We start from the raw sequence: 18,417 nt of genomic DNA on the forward strand, positions 1-18,417 counted from the left end.
TTCTTCGTCAAGATCTACCTTTACTTTTGGAAGACGTCCCTTTGGCTACCCGAGCACGCATGTGGATCCTGTAGGATGATGTTCCCGCGCACTACAGTCGTGCGGTTCGGGAATTTCTAAACGAACAATACCCAGGAAGATGGATAGGACGCGCTGGACCAGTGCTGTGGCCTCCCCGTTCTCCAGATTTAAATCCACTGGATTTTTTCTTGTGGGGAACCATGAAAGCCATGGTTTACTTTTCACCAGTGCCAACAAGAGACGTTCTTTGGGAGCGCATTCAACATGCTGCGGCGAACATTCGAGAACATCCGGAAATGATAAACAGTGTGCAAGGGTCTTTTAGACGTCGGGCTCAGGCATGCATCAACGCCAATGGTGCTCATTTTGAGCAACTTCTTTCATAAGTCGTTGAAGACCTTTTGTTTCAATTTAATTCGTTTGTTACATCGAAATAAAGAAATATCCAAAAACAATTTATTGAAAGTACTTTTTATGCTTCGTCTGAAGAGGGTGGAAAGCTCTAGCGGAAGCTTGGAGGCAAAAATGTGAATTTGAAATTAAGAACTTCTCAAATTGGCAATCACCAATAATAGCTCATTTTAAACTTCTTTCTTCACCTCTTGTTTAATACCCTCTTCAGACGACACGTTAAAACTAAACGCTTGCTTGAGAAAGATAGTAAGGGGCAATGTTAGATATCGCATGTTTCTTCAGAAAACCTGAATTTCGTTTAACCAAAATCGCTTTACGACCTGTTTTTTTCAAAAGTAACAAGAGTATTAAACAAGCTTTCTTATTAGACCAAGATTTTACGAACCGTCTGAAGGGGGTATTAGGGCCCAAATGGGCCCGGAGTTTAAGGGCTTGTATTTCTGTAACGGTTCGGTTTAGACCAAAACCGCTCAGGAAAATTCGACTCCAAATTTTGCAAGGAATCTACTGTTGCAAGGAACGCATACATCTCTGAATCACCCTGTATAGCCTAACGTTTTTTCATTATGGAACAGATGCGGGAAATAGTCTTTTTTTTCTTCCCCGAGATCGAATGTAGAGGGAAATTTCCTTAAGGGGACGCTAATAAATCGGTAGCTGTCAATAAACTTGATCTTTAGATTTTTTAAGAAGAGTGCCATGATTTTTGAACCGTTGAAGATAGGCTCAGGAACTATATTCCTTTTAAGTATTTCTTTCAATATAAAGAAAAAATCGAACCCTGCCCCGTTATGAGCGCAGCAGATTACATCGGAAAACAACATTCGCGCAACCTTTACTTTCTTATTTCCCTTTTTAATAGAGCTTGTCTCACATTGGAATAGATAGTCTATAAAATCCTTTATAAAATCAAAGCCCTTAAAGACACGAATGGTAAATTCTTTTGAATCAACGGATTCTTGCGCAGCTGAAACCAAAAGTACGGGAGTGTGTTCATTATTTAAAGGGATAGTTTCACAATCGAAGTATAGAACACGAACAGGAGGATAATCAATATCTAGGGGCATCACCCAACAATGATTTTTTCATGCGTAATTTTACAATTTTTACAAGTTAGATCACACTTATGATTTGGTTTTATTTCGCGAGCGCAATTTCCGCATCGTTTCAAAGAATCACATGTTCCGTTTCCCTTATGGTTATTAAAACATTCGGTTCCCTTTATATATCTATTACACTCCTCGCATCTTATGAGTTTATACTCGTCTTTTTCATGATAAGCCTCCGTTGTTTGACAGCGGTAACACTTAGCCGTTTCCGAACAAGAATGACTAGATTTTTCTTCCAGACCGTAAAATAGGGTTAAACAGTATTGACAATAAGCCTTAGCCGCGAACATTGAGATGTAAGACCGTACAACATGCATATGATTCCCAACTTTGAGGAGGAAAAATTTTTTTTCCTTGTGAGGACCTATAAAAATTTTCTCAAACTTCTCTTCCGCGGAAAAGATTACAATTTGGTAATCTGACAGGGCATTTTGAAACTTTTGAACACCCAATAAATCTACAGGACCCTCTGGGACTTCGGCTAACGCGTGTAACTCTAAAGCCGCGGTTTTTTGGGAAGGGTGGTCTACATTGATTAAACTCGTTTAGTTTTCCTATTGATTTTAAATAAGTTCGATCAGCTAGACTTTTACCCACGGCTAAGGCTCTAGAAACGCATAGAGTATCATTATTTCTAATAGGTATGTAAGCATAACCTTGGTCAATATATTTATCCAGTTCAGCTATAGTTCGATTATGCACCGCTTTTCTACCTGTCATTGGAACATTGCACTTTAAAAGAATAACATCAATTTTTAGAGAACCCTCTAGTAAAAGACTACGTTTGGACTGAGCCACCTTTTCGATACTAGAGAGTAATCGATCAGGAGTTAACTCATTTATCGCCATAAATCTTAAATTTACAGGGTTCTCTAACGCGTCGGAGCTTATGGCGAATCTAATTAAGTTATACTCTTCATTATTTTGCGTGATTTGGTTTATAAGAGATGTCAAAATTTGGGAAAGTTGATCATGAATTTTGGTTAATTTTAGTTCTTCTAAGTTACGGAATTTAACATTATATTCTGTTGTAATACACTTATATTTCCTAGATTTTCGATTAGATATTTTATCTATCTTTAAATATTGTTCAGGTCTAAATTTTGTGGATAAATCGATGAGATAAAGTTCATCATCTGAGGATGACGAAGTGTCCGACATTTTTTCTTAATGGGAAAGTTCTTCAAATCTATTGATTGTTTTCTCCAAGGCAACTATTATGTTATGGAGATCGTCTGAATCTCTAATTACGAACTGCTTCTCATAGGGTTGTCCTCTGTATTTAAAGATGGCTATTTCTCGGTCAGGCGTGGTGGCTATTTGAATGGGTTCTTCTGACATATATACCGTTGCGCCCCAATCTCCCTGAGCGTTGTTCAGAATTGATTTCAGTTCAAATGCGCTCTCGTATTTAATACATATACCGTCCTTAGTAGGGATGGGAAACGGTTTTCGCGGGTTCTTTGATTTCGCGTACCTCCTAATATCGATGTATAAAGTACCCCTGAACGACGATATTTTAACTCCTAATAATCTATCCCGGCCATATTCTATTATATGATCTTTCCAATCTTCCTTTTTATATCCCGACTGAGATAACAAGGTCTCTACTTCTTTGTCACAGGATTGTGTCTCATCCTTTGATTGTTCGGGAATTTGATAAATGTGAAGAATGATATTTTGGAAAAGCCGTCAAATTATCCCTGGATTTGATAAATGTGAAGGACAAAATTTTGGAAAAGGCGTCAAATTATTGCTGAATTTGGTAAATGTGAAGGACGATATTTTGGAAAGGCATCAAATTATTCCCGAATTTGGTAAATGTAAAGGACGATATTTTGGAAAAGGTGTTTACATTTATCAAATTGCCGAAAAATAGGCACTCTTTCCAAAATATAGTTGCAATGACTTCCAAAATATTGATGTTGACGTTTGATAATTGACCAATAGTTTGTCGCCTTTTCCAAAATATTGCTGAAATAACTAGACGCCTTTTCCAAAATATTGTTGAAATTAATTGACGCTTTTTCCAAAATATAGTTGAAATAACCAGACGCCTTTTCCAAAATATTGTTGAAATAAATTGACGCCTTTTCCAAAATATAGTTGAGATAACTAGACGCCTTTTCCAAAATATAGTTGAAATAAATTGACGCCTTTTCCAAAATATAGTTGAAATAAATTGACGCCTTTTCCAAAATATAGTTGAAATAAATTGACGCCTTTTCCAAAATATAGTTGAAATAAATTGACGCCATTTTCAAAATATAGTTGAAAGAAATTGACGCCTTTTTCAAAATATAGTTGAAATAAATTGACGCCTTTTCCAAAATATAGTTGAAATAAATTGACGCCTTTTCCAAAATATAGTTGAAATAAATTGACGCCTTTTCCAAAATATAGTTGAAATAAATTGACGCCTTTTCCAAAATATAGTTGAAATTGACGCCTTTTCCAAAATATAGTTGAAATTGACGCCTTTTCCAAAATATAGTTGAAATAAATTGACGCCTTTTCCAAAATATAGTTGAAATTGACGCCTTTTCCAAAATATAGTTGAAATTGACGCCTTTTCCAAAATATAGTTGAAATTGACGCCTTTCCAAAATATAGTTGAAATAAATTGACGCCTTTTCCAAAATATAGTTGAAATAAATTGACGCCTTTTCCGAAATACAGTTGAAATAAATTGACGCCTTTTCCGAAATATAGTTGAAATAAATTGTCGCCTTTTTCAACATATAGTTGAAATAAATTGACGCCTTTTCCAAAATAAAGTTGAAATAAATTGACGCCTTTCATATATATTGATGTTGACATTTGCTAACTGCCCAATAATTTGCCGCCTTTTCCAAAATATTCATGTTGACATTTGGTTCTTTCTCAATAATTTGTCGCCTTTCCCAAAATATAGTTGCAAAAAAACTAGACTCCTTTTCTGAAATATTGACGTTGACATTTGCTAATTTCCCTATAATTTGACACCTTTTCTCTACGCCTTTTATTTCAATTTTTTTTTACAAAAAATCATATTCACCAAAGATTTGACACATTTTCCCAAAAATAAGGTTGAGTGAATTAAAAAATATGCCGAATAATTTGACGGCTTTTTTCAAAATTTATCGTTATCAATTATTGAATTCCCAAAAAATTCAACGATTTTCCCAAAACATTTCAGCTTTTCTCGCATTTATATTTCCCTCCTATTATCAGAAATAAAAGGTTTCCGTAAGCTTAAGAAAATCCATAGCTATAAAACTCCGGCGCGAGTCCGGCAATGTTTTAGAGTCCCCCAGGCTTATTTTGCAAGATTGAGTGCAGAATGCGTTAAGCGGATAGCGATCTCAATAGCGGTAAGTGCATGGATTTTAAAATTTTCCAAAAATTTTTTGACCAACTTGCGGCGGCCAAATAATTTTTTAACTATTTTTTTCGAACTCCTCATGGTCCAATTAACTAGAAACCATTGTTAGTTGGGTGGGTCACGTAAAGTGCAATCCTACCCCTACTCAAAGCAAAATTTTGATGGACGTCTTGGTAGGATTGCACTTTACGTGACTCACCCAACTAACAATGGTTTCTAATTAAATAGACTGTGAGGAATCCGAAAAAAATGGTTAAAAAATTATTTGGCCGCAGCAAGTTGGTGAAAAAATTTTTGGAACATTTTAAAATCCATGCACTTACCGCCATTACGAACGCTATCCGATTTACGCATTCTGCACTCAATCTTGCAAAATAAGTCGGGGGGACTGTAAAAAAATAACGTACTCGCGCCGGAGTTATAGCTATGGAATTTTTAAGTTTACGGATACTGTTCCAAGGACGGAAATATAATGCGAGAAAAACTGCAATGTTTTGGGAAAATCGTTGAATTTTTTGGGAATTCGATAATTGAGAACGATAAATTTTGGTAAATGCTGTCAAATTATTCGAGAATTCTTTTAATTTACTCACCATTATTCTGGAATATGTGTCAAATCCTTGGGGAATTTGGTATTATGGAACAAAATTTTGAAATAAAACGCGTCAAACTATATTTAGGAAAAGGTGTCAAGTTATTGCAACTATGTTTCGGAAAAGGTGTCAAGTTATTGCAACTATGTTTCGGAAAAGGTGTCAAGTTATTGCAACTATGTTTCGGAAAAGGTGTCAAGTTATTGCAACTATGTTTCGGAAAAGGTGTCAAGTTATTGCAACTATGTTTCGGAAAAGGTGTCAAGTTATTGCAACTATGTTTCGGAAAAGGTGTCAAGTTATTGCAACTAGTTTTCGATCATATGTAAGTTGACTGTTGAGTGATATTTCATCAATAGCGATTGATACAACTTTTTCATGATCATTTAATTTTTGGCTTCGAGTGTTAGCCTCTTTTTAATGAGGTCAGTGGCGCCATTTTCTCTATCCATCTTCGCAACATGCGATTGTAAAGTTGAATTGCATGGTAGCTTGATTAAAGTCCTTGCAAATCTGTAACCCTTCGGTGAACAATATCTCCAAAGCACGCATTGCGTAATATTGTCGTAATTCCATCTAGGGCATTTCTTGGGGAAGTTGCGAATTAAATCTAATAAAAACAGCGCCTGGCTAGACTCATTTTCATCAGCTGTTCGTTGTTACTGAAATTAATCTTTTTATAGTCTTCCAATAAAACATTCCATTTATCAATTTTTTCCCGTTGAATCTTTTTTTCTTCATTCTGTTGGTTAATTTTCTTTTTAAGTCTCTATATAGTTGAGTTTATTTATCGTTCTATTCAAATTTGACTCAGATTCTCCCATCTCAATCTCTGCCTCATTTTCTGTAAATGGGTTTTGCTCTTCGTGTATTTGACCATTGTAAATTGCTTCGGGAGAATATTCAAATTATAAATCAATGGTTTCATTAATTCGCGAAAACCATATCCGTCAATGTCAACAGATTTGGGCTAAAAATACCAGATTTATGTCACTTAGCTACCCGGTATTTGCCATCGAGATTTAAAATTGAAAAGTAACACCACAAGGTTTTGAGTTTTCCTTTTTTATCCCAATGTTAATAGTTAATAGTTAATATTTAATAGTTTATTTATTTTCGATTCAATAGTTGTACAATGGGTTAACCATTTCCATTTCATGGAGATAAATTTCTAGATGGATAGTGCGAATTGAATATTTAGAGTTACTGGTGATATTTTTTGCTAAATCACCCTGCAGAGAGTGTCCAATACAGTTAGAAGTATCGTTTCCTAATTCTACATGCTTTTTCATCATATCATTTAAGGAATAAAGTCTACGTATATGCTTTGACCTAATATTGTAGCAGTCGACGGGGTCAAGAGGCTGAACTTATTTTTACTTTACTATACTAAAAGCGCACCCAAGCGAGAAAACACGGCGAACTAAATTAGTTAAAAAATATTTCTCGCTTCGCGACAGCCACGGGCCTAGGTGTCTCGGAGGCTCCGGTCTAACGCTTTATATAAAACCCTTAAATTTAAAAATAATTAGATTAATTTGAGAGATACCGTTGTAATTGTTTAATCTTGCCCAAAATATTTTACTATAAATGTACACTAACACAGTTCAAAGGAAATGAAATTGAAGTCGTTAAGGTAGTTAGTTTTGAAAAAATTCCCACTGAAAAACTTCATTCCCAAGTATATCATCCAACCAAGGCAAATGAATAGTCAAACCATTCATTCTATATTAGTTAAAACATTTTCAAAATTAAAATAAGAGGATAAGTTCTGAATTATGTTCCTCCTTTTTGAGTTCACGAAAATGAATTTTCGCTTTTTCTCTTCGTATACAGAAATATTTGGTATTGAGGGGCGGGCAGGTTAGAACTAAATTTTGTAGAATTTCTAAGAAAAAGATGAAAAGAAAGTAACGTTGGCCTTCTTATAAAATTCAGGCACTCCTACCGTCCCCATTCCCCACTAACAAACTTCACGAGCCTAAGGTCTACTGACATTAACTGGTGTCTTGTTCAAAAGGCGTTCTGCTTCCTTCGCGAGTTTGTTTCAGTCACCGTACATTGCGGCTAAACACAGCGTGAAACCAGGCAGCGGAGCTTCCTGGCCGGTGGCTGCCAACGAGGTTTCTCTCCAAATTCCCATTGAAAGACCGGCTTTTCAATGTGAATTTAGACACAACCAAGGTTCATCTATACCATTTCCATTTTGGGGGGAGGGGAGTGCTTGAAACGGGAAAATTTGACAAGGCAAAAGCTATAGGGCTAATCACACTCAAAATTCCTGTACACCGATTACGGATTGTGTTATAACGTTTAGCACAGTAGAAGTTACAGAGATTAGCTTGCACTATGGATTTGTTTTCAGCATTATGCTCCTATTTTGAAGCCTATTGGATTTTCAATGTACACTATCCGACTAATTTGTTAAAATGTTTAACATTTATTGAAAATTGTTGTTTGGGGTTTAATGCCACAAAGCTTTACAAACCAATATAGGATTACCATAAAAACCGTTTTAGTCTTAACAGAAAACCATATTAATCTTTCCATAAAAATCATTTTAGACCAGATATTTAAACCGTTTAACGCTAAGCTGTCGGGATCGCATTGCGATTTATATGGAGCACATCGTTAATATTAATACGACTAAGCAAGAAATATAAAGGGTTAGATTTACACTTAAAACTATGGTTTTAGTAAATAATAAGATTTAAATTCAAACCATATTATAGTTTGAATAGCATATATGTAAACCAGTTTTTCGGAGTCATATTCCCCTTTAATAAAACAAAGGTTTAAAGGTAAACCATTATGATCCTTTAATGGTTTAAAAAGTTGTCTTTCAGGTTTTTAAACCGGAAAATGTATTTTTCTCATTAATGGTTTAAAGTTAGTCCTGTATTTTTTGCAGTGTAGTGCTTCATAATTATCTTATGACAGAAGAATCAGCTATAGATGGACCAAAAAAGTCTGCTGCCCTCCTGGTTACGCAGAAAACGTACAATGGAGAAATAATGTAGCTAATGCGTTTGGTAACGTACGACCAACTCGAGCTAGGAAATTTTTGAAAGAGGTGGCTGCAGTTCGCGATCAGTATGCCGAATATTTCTTTTCAGAAAATGGACAGGTTGTTTGGCAATGGAACATACCAGGTGTAGCGAAACCACATTTACTTAAAAAACTGCATTAAAACGTGTAAATAAATCATTTCGTTGGTATTTAAAACACGAGTAGTTATTGTTTTTAATCACTATCAGAATCTGAAATAAATGAAAAGGCTGTTCAATCCAGTTTCAGTTCAAATTTCTTTCGCTTTTCTGGATTATCTCACCTAGAAATGTCAGCAATATACTTTCCAAATCTGTCAAAAGCGTCATCTTCAACAGTTTTGGACGAACTTTCAGCCACTATCAATAAAACTATAAAAATGGTTTCAAAACAGCCAATTAATGTGTGATCAAATTTAAGTGGAAATGAACGTGAATTGAAACCAATTTCATGTTTTTGACATGAAACATGTGCAACGTTTTTCCTTGCGTTTCCCATGCACTGATGGTCGTAAATGAGAGGCAGATAAAGTTTGTTTTATCGAACTACCCGAATTTTATGGTGTCGATGAGCAATTTCCTCAACGGCTTTGAGATGGAACCTCAACCACTACCTTTTCTTCAGTTCAGTTTCATGTTTTCGGGTATCCCCCCTGCAGCGAGTTTTGAAAGAATCTGAAAAAACATTATTACTTGGTCTATGAAGTTCAGATTATTAGAAACCCACTCTAGTCGCTTCTGTGTAATTTTCTGAGCTATATCCCCTTCTGTTTCAATTTCTTGCATTTCTTCTACGTTGCTGCAAGTACTATACAGAAGGGACACATGTTAAACTCTTCTCTTAATCGTAAGGATACTTGAGCACTTCGGCTAGGGACATATTGACGACAGGAGGAACTACCGACAATTGTGGAATGTAGTTACACTAGTCCATGACAGGAAGCCTTATTCTTGCCAAACGTGCCTATACGTAGCTTTCAGCCTAGAAGAATTCATACCATTTATACACGTAAGCCAGACTACTTGGTGAAAAAAGTGCAGAATACTTTTCCCGCCAAGTAGCCCGGCCTCCCTGTATAAATGGTATGAAAACTAGGTAATGGTTTACTTTACATTAAGAACAACATTTGTTTGAAGTAGGGCCACTTCACTTTTTCGAAATCAATAGTAGGATTGTATCCAGACCCAGATTTCTTAACATTAACTATTGCTAAATTCTTGCGGAACTGATTGCCCAAATATTTCCACTCTTTTTTATCAAGAGTTAAATAAAGAACTAGTAAATTTTTAACCTTTAAAATATCAGAAAGTACCAAGTTGGGAGATAGAAAACAACTAGGTGACATTTTTAAGTGAATTTCACTGTATAAAATATCGGTTTACTTACTGGAGTAGCCAGTCACTTGAGAAACATGGTCCCAAGCTGCATCTACAGCCAAATTGTCTTTGTGTTCTGTTAAACATTTGTTCCAAATAATTTCCCAGGTTTGAACCACGCTAATTATTTTTTCTCTTCTCTCAAATATTTTTCGCTTCTATTCATCGTTTACTGGTTTCATTAATTCTTTCACAGAAAACATTTTCAAAATGAAGAGACGACATATTCACCGTTTTAAAACACTCGCATAAACAATTTCAAAACCGTGACCCCAGCGCCCTCTTTTATGATTGGTTCTTGGCATCACGTGGTACGGCGCTGAAGCTGAAAAATCAACAGTGGTTTGATCTTGGCGGAAAATTAAAATCAGCCTGCTTTCAGCGTCTGCTTTGCGGTTCAGCTATAAAAAACCAAAACCAGTTTTTGCCTCTTTGCGAAAGTGTCCGCTGAAACTGATTTTTTCATTCAGCTTTCAGTTTCGAATTTCAGATTCAGCTTTCAGCTGAAAAATATATAGAGCAACTTTCATACGCTGAAACACGACACAATTGCAAACGCTGTGCTGTTTATCGTTTGTAGAGCCTCTCTCTCTCTCTCTCTCTCTTTTTTGCTCTGTTCCAAAAACAGCCATAGTTTTCAAAAAACAAAATTCTTAAGTAAAGTTTAAAGGGATAGTTATCACGTTTAAAATGTGCTGGGAATAAGAAAACTTTCAGAGTAAAGCCGAGAAAGCGGGAAATATGCGTAAAATATTTTCATGTCATAAAACTTGCGAATAATTTAACCTGTATATATATATAATTATAATTCAAACCATTCTCATTGGATATAAATATCCAATTTGAATTGAACAATGTCTTCTCAAACATCCTCATGAATTCGCCGTCGAAATATTATTCCCACAATATTATTTTCAGAGCATTTCTCAACATCCAATTCTCAAACGTCCAAACATTAATTACCGAACGTCAAATAAGTTCTTTTACACCTGTATTTTAGTCATCGCACTTTTAATAGCGATTCAACAGATAACGTCGTCTGCCGTAAAATATCCGTCAAAAGAATTATCCCCAAATATCCACCCACTGTATTCAGGGGCGTCGGAACGTTTTTGAACCTGGGGGGGCGGAGAATTTTAGCTGACCTTTGTGTGTTTGAGAAAAATCCTTGAATAATGGGAAAGTATGAAACAAAGGTGGACATGAAATCAGGGATGTCCTTATTCACGTACACAATCAAACAAAATGCAATTATGAATTTTGTTTTGATGTAAGCTGGGTAAATTCTACTGGATTTAAGTTTCACTTATTGACCCAGTAGTCATTTTAAAAAAGAGAAACTTTTAAGCATAATCAAGTATTACGCACGGTAATTATAATCCGTTTCAACGTAAAAAATGTTTGCAGATTATATCGAATAAATGAAAATTGACTTTGAGCAAGCACTATATGCAGCCTTTCTTTCGGGGGGCGACTGTGAGAATTTACTCTGACAGTCAGGCCGCCTTGAAAGCGCTGAACCAGTGTCAGATAACTTCTCAACTGATGCGCAGTTGCCTTGATCTGCTTGCGCAACTGGCGTCCCGCAACAGGGTCCAGTTGTACTGGGTGCCGGAGCATAGCGGACATCATGGCAACGAGCAAGCCGATAGGTTTACTAAAAGGGGGCGAAGGCCAAGTTCTTGGGAGCGGCACCGGTCGTCCCCATACGCTAGACGGAGTCTGCATGACAGGTTCACTGTCGTTCAAAATAAGCTCTGGCATAATATGGAGGGTTTTTTTAGGGGAAGAAGACCGAGTCCACAGTGCACTGCACTTTCCGAAGGCAGCATTCAATACTCACCTATCTGAAATCTGAACAGAACAGAATTTGATATTAATTGACTTTACATGCCTACTAAGAAGTAATATGGGTCTGATTGCCTATGTATAAATACTAACCTTTAAAGGCTCTTGAATCGCAATTAAATTGAGGGTGTGCGCAACGCAACGTGAATGAGGTGGTAGCTGAAGCCCTACTATGATCGCTTCCTTATCTAGCGTTGCCCCAATCATCTCATCTGGAACTATATCTTCGTATTCTTCAACTTCATCATTCCTTGCCATTGCCGACGCATCAATACCGTAATCCTTGAAAGCTTTCACGAAGTTGCTGCCGTTATCCGTAACAACAGATACAACTGACTTCACATTAATCTCATAATTTTGCAGTATAGATGACAGTAATTCGGCTATAGCATCCCCCGTATGATCTCCTTTAAATAGGCACAATGATATAACGACAGATTTCCTGCTTAAATCCAGATTTAGCCAGTGAGCAGATATGCCAAGGTATCTTCGTTTCTTGGACGACCATCAGTCAGTTGTTAAACAAATGTGGTCAATTTCCTTGATGTTCCTCTTGATCAACTTAACTGACTCAAGATTGATGATGTGATATAAGTATTTTCCTCATTGCCTTACCCTGGGGCAAAACACCATCTGCGTAAGACCCTTTTTCATAACGGAGTGAATTCCACCATTTTTACGTTTCACTTCAAATCGGCGTAAAGATTAAATGAAAATTCAATTGGCTAATTATCCATTCCCAAACTCTAATTAATTGTTAATTAGATAAATACTTTTCCTGTGCATACTAATTAATTATAATTACTTCCCAATTAGCGGTAAGGTAATTAAAATTCAATTACCATTTTCAATTAGTAAAAAATGCCAATTAATTAGAAATTGAATTGGCTAACTAATTAATTAGCACAGCTCTGAATAAAGAAAACGTTCGAGCGCTTCCAGATATCTGGAATATGCGCGAGAGCAATGCAGGCTCTAAATATCCTGCACAGATAAGGGCCAATGGCGTCTATGCCTTCCTGGAGGAGGGCGGGAAAGACGCCATCTGGGCCAGGGGACTTATAGGGCTGAAACGAGTTTACAGCCCACATAAGTCTAGAGTATGTAACTATCTTATTGGTGATGCCCCAGTCCGCCCTGTGTGCTCTCCGAAAGTGCACGGGGGGCGCGTCGGTGCTTGTGGGGTCAAAAGCCTTTGAGTGCGGAAAGTGTACCTTTAAACATATGCTTTAGGGTATCAGTCCCTGACTTGGTAAGCTCACCTTCTGCCACCTTGATGGTGCTGAGCTGGTGAGTGTTATCATGAGCCAGGATCTTCATGATCAGAGATGCTACCGGAAAAGTCCCTCCAGGAGTTCCTCTTGGCCTCCCGGATGGCTTTATTATACTTGTTGAGGGTCTGTCTATAAATAGTCCAGTCCCCAGTCCTCTTGGCCCTATTAAAGAGTCTACGAGTGAGCTTGCGAAGCTTGCCAAGTTCCGTATTCCACCATGGAACGAGCTTTGGCCGGCTGGCAGGCTTCGCCGGACAGTTGTGGTGGTAGGAATTGATAATGGCTTGTTGCATGAGATCAACTGCCAAATCAAATTCCAGCACCGAGGAAAGCTTTGGAGCATTACCTCTGAGTAGAAGGCAAAGTTCCTCCCTGTAGCCGTACCAGTCGGTCCGACGGGGGTGCCAGAGCCGTCCCTCAAGGATCTGCACTCGGTCCGCTTCTCTTCGTACTCTATATTAACGATCTCTTACAACCAAAAATAGATGCAATACACCAAAGAAACATCAAAGCGTATGCGGATGACAATAAACTATACAATGAAGTTAACTCGGTACAAAATTGCATCTCTATGAACAACGAATTACAACGGATATCCGACTGGGGAAGACGTAACGGCATGCCTCTCAATGCTAAGAAAACTTACGTTGTTTCATTTCACCGTAAAACCAATCCGAAAAAACTACAGCTACGTCATTGACGGAGATAAAGTGCAGAGAGTGGACCATATTACGGACCGAGGATTAACCTGGGACTCCAAAATGTATCTAATAAATCACATTGATAAGACATTCTCAGATTGTCTTCGCAGATTATATGGCATACTCAGAATATCACGAAACCTGAGAAGTTCCAAAGTGTTCTATCATCTATATCAGTCAATTGTAAGGTCAGAGTTAGAATATGGAATGCTTATTTCTGGTGGCGCAGCAAGTTATGGTCAAGAAAAGATGGAAAGAGTCCAAAGAAAATTTATTCAGCTGTACCACACTTACTTCTTGCCCTACATCCCAAACGACTATAATACCATCCTCAAAAAGAGACTAAAACTAGTAACATTAAATGAACGCCTAAAAACCAATGAGATATTATTTATCCACGGAATAATTCACAACACAATTGACCCCAATGAACTTGTAGAAAACCTAGAATTTAAGATAAATTCGACCAGATCCAAAGACACATTTAGAACTAAGATTAAACCTAAGTTAAATACCATTGATAGGGCCCAAAAAACGTGCAATGAGATTAGTGAGTCTATAGATATTTTTGATAAAAAGAAACAAAGATTAAAACTACACTTAAAAGAATATTTTCTATCCAAATAGTACTCGCATCCAAATCAATGTTTACTTAAAGGGCCACTCGTACGCTGAACGGCCCCTATGCTTTCCTGCATATCCTCCCTTTAAATATCATTGTAATGTGGTGAAATCTATCGGCAGTTAGTCGTACTAAAAGGAAAGGGGGTCTCCCTTGTCAACCCTCCTTACTTATCCCTTTCATTTCCCCCCTTATGTCGTCCCCTAAAACCTTCAACTGGTTGTAAAATTCTGAAAAATTCTACTACTGAGGAATAAGGTAATTTTATTTCTCCATCTAGTGGTATTTAGTTTCCATTTTTTTATTCAATTATTACCATACATTACTTTTTAGAAATTTTATCAACGCTAAATCATTTATTTAAGAATGAAAGGAACAATTTTTGTTTTTACTTAAAATTTATTGATTTCTTTAATTTCCGCTAGGGAATAACTGGTTTAAATAATTGCAACGGTTTTACTTTTCAAAATTTTGGCGGTATAACGAACTCTCACTAAAATTCTAAAGCCCTCCAAACCCCTTAAGACACCCTGCTATTTTGTATGTCTATCTTAGCTTCCCTCAGTCCTAGCAGGGGTCCGAGTCAGGAGTAGAAAATACCGAGAAGGGTAAGCCTTTTATTGTTGTAAGGTAGAAATATTGTTAAGGTAGAAGTTGCCCCCAGGCAACTCGCTGGTGGTCAATACAAAAGGTAGTTTGGCCTAAAGGAAATCTCGGACGCTTGACGAGCTGTCAAGCGATCCTAAAAACTGATTAGCCATGCGGGGTCTTGGCTTTTTGGGAGAGCGACGAAAAAGGGCATTCAGGTTTGAGATCTAGAAGGAACTGTATTTTCCCGTCCAAAGTAACCTCTCATTAAAAATGGATTCAAAGTTTTAAGATTATTTTTAAAATTCGTTTATTGTGACACTTAACACCACAAACTCCCAATCCGAGTCACATTGTTAAATTTCCCCTTTTCAAACTCCAATAGGGGGCACAAAGGCACCTCTTGTAGTTCACGCTTTAACAATTCAGTGAGAATCAGATGAGATGTACCCAGAAGCAAAAACGTTCCATATTGTCCCATCAAAGAAAGGCGAGGGGTCGGCCACCCTTGACAGTGCTAAATTTATTCCAAGTAATCCGTAATCCATGTACCGTGACTTAGTGATTAGTCCCTCGAAGAAGGCTTTAGTTTCTTCACCTTTTAGCTTCAATAATAAAGCCTTTTATTCCGAATTTATTATTACTTCCCTTGGGTTCCCGCAATATATATATATATATATTGCGGGAACGGTAAAATGGAATACCGTATAAATGGAATATATACGGTGATTTAACGGTTGAACAACTTGAGAGTCATCCGTGGCTTAAACAAGGGACAAGCGCATTGAACGCTCTCAGGCGTATTGTTCTAAACCCGCGTACTCTTGAAAGAATGCCATATTTTTCAAATTTCAGGTGTTGTGACATATAAAAGTCGTTATACAATTTGCACTAATGACGCTGCGTGTGAAAATTTGAATTGAATTTTGAAAGCACTCGTATATTATACAGGGTGTTCCAAGAAAGTGTGATTACACCGAAGTAAAGTACGGTGGGGTGGTTCTTTGGGTAATTTTGAGTTGAAAATGGTGGAAACCCCATTTTGCCTTATGGGGCACTGCCTAGGGTTTAAGGGATGAGCCCTTAATTAAATTAGCATTTATTTCAGTTTCTTACTTAAAGGTTCTTCCTTAAAACACTCAAATCATAACTTGTAAAGCCATAGAACATTTCCCACTTAAATTAGTCCACTGTACTTTGGCCATACCAACTTTTTTTGAAACACGGTATACCAAACGCAAATGCAGAACTTCTCTTTTTAACTTGTAGTTTCAAGGGTTATCAGTTACGATTAACCTTAGCTATTTTGGACCATAACCATCATGTAGGGCGAAAGCAAGCTGTGACGAAAGACAAAACCCTACGGTAATTTTCGTATATCTTGGCAATGCTTTTAACTTCTCTCTGAGATAATTTTTCTTATAAAGGGACACTCGAAGATACAGTAAACTCTCTAAAACTTGGCACACTGTCAAAGTTTTGGAGCCTAAAACTTACAGTTATATATATAAGTAAAGGACCGGTCATTTCTAAGAAATAGTATTTCTTAACTAGACGAAACTAAAGTTAGTTTGATTTCGAACAGGAAAACTTGAAAAAAAAATTAATATTGGTCATGACGACCTAAAACTAATACACCCACATCGCGGTATGGTGGACGCCCCGTCAAAGGAGGAGCTGCGCAAAATTCAACGAAGCCGATTTGAAATTGCTGAAACCGACTCTTCTGAATACTCAGAATCAGGCTGAGAAACTACGATTTTTTTTAAAACTGCTTGGACATGGGGCCTGTGGAACCCAAGCACGTTTATTTTAAAAATTGGACATTGCCCACTTAAAATAGTTAACCTTTGAACATTTTTAATTAATTAAGTGGGCACAAGGCCAGTAGACCCCATGAATTTAATTTTATAATAGACACCACCAAACTTGTAATAGGTAAATTTCCCCTTAGAAAACCCTTTTTTATACGTAAATCTATATATATATATGAGAGTGCATAATGCAAAGGCAAGACGTAAGATGATACAAAAGCATATGAAAAAAGTAATAATAGAAATCTTAAAAACGTAACGAACGTCAATATTTGTGGTATAGTAGAATCCATCGTTCGATTGACTAGAGATTTACGTATAAAAAAGGGTTTTCTAAGGGGAAATTTACCTATTACAAGTTTGGTGGTGTCTACTATAAAATTAAATTCATGGGGTCTACTGGCCTTGTGCCCACTTAATTAATTAAAAATGTTCAAAGGTTAACTATTTTAAGTGGGCAATGTCCAATTTTTAAAATAAACGTGCTTGGGTTCCACAGGCCACATGTCCAAGCAGTTTTAAAAAAAATCGTAGTTTCTCAGCCTGATTCTGAGTATTCAGAAGAGTCGGTTTCAGCAATTTCAAATCGGCTTCGTTGAATTTTGCGCAGGTCCTCCTTTGACGGGGCGTCCACCATACCGCGATGTGGGTGTATTAGTTTTAGGTCGTCATGACCAATATTAATTTTTTTTCAAGTTTCCCTGTTCGAAATCAAACTAACTTTAGTTTCGTCTAGTTAAGAAATACTATTTCTTAGAAATGACCGGTCCTTTACTTCAAATTTCACTCTGTTTTCAAATATGAGATCTAATAGCTCTGAAATATAACTGTAAGTTTTAGGCTCCAAAACTTTGACAGTGTGCCAAGTTTTAGAGAGTTTACTGTATCTTCGAGTGTCCCTTTATAAGAAAAATTATCTCAGAGAGAAGTTAAAAGCATTGCCAAGATATACGAAAATTACCGTAGGGTTTTGTCTTTCGTCACAGCTTGCTTTCGCCCTACATGATGGTTATGGTCCAAAATAGCTAAGGTTAATCGTAACTGATAAACCTTAAAACTACAAGTTAAAAAGAGAAGTTCTGCATTTGCGTTTGGTATACCGTGTTTCAAAAAAAGTTGGTATGGCCAATGTACAGTGGACTAATTTAAGTGGGAAATGTTCTATGGCTTTACAAGTTATGATTTGAGTGTTTTACGGAAGAACCCTTAGGTAAGAAACTGAAATCAATGCTAATTTAATTAAGGGCTCATCCCTTAAACCCTAGGCAGTGCCCCATAAGGCAAAATGGGGTTTCCACCATTTTCAACTCAAAATTACCCAAAGAACCACCCCACCGTACTTTACTTCGGTGTAATCACACTTTCTTGGAACACCCTGTATAATATACGAGTGCTTTCAAAATTCAATTCAAATTTTCACACGCAGCGTCATTAGTGCAAATTGTATGACGACTTTTATATGTTACAACACCTGATATTTGATAAATATGGCATTCTTTCAAGAGTACGCGGGTTTAGAACAATACGCCTGAGAGCGTTCAATGCGCTTGACCCTTGTTTAAGCCACGGATGACTCTCAAGTTGTTCAACCCTTAAATCACCGTGATCGGAACTAAATTTTCCTGCTTTAGGCATTTTCCAGTCG

This window comes from Phalangium opilio, unplaced genomic scaffold (genome assembly GCF_054372755.1).
Source record: "Phalangium opilio isolate 3A_F unplaced genomic scaffold, DU_Popi_V2 ptg000095l_1, whole genome shotgun sequence".
NCBI classification, from domain to species: domain Eukaryota; kingdom Metazoa; phylum Arthropoda; class Arachnida; order Opiliones; family Phalangiidae; genus Phalangium; species Phalangium opilio.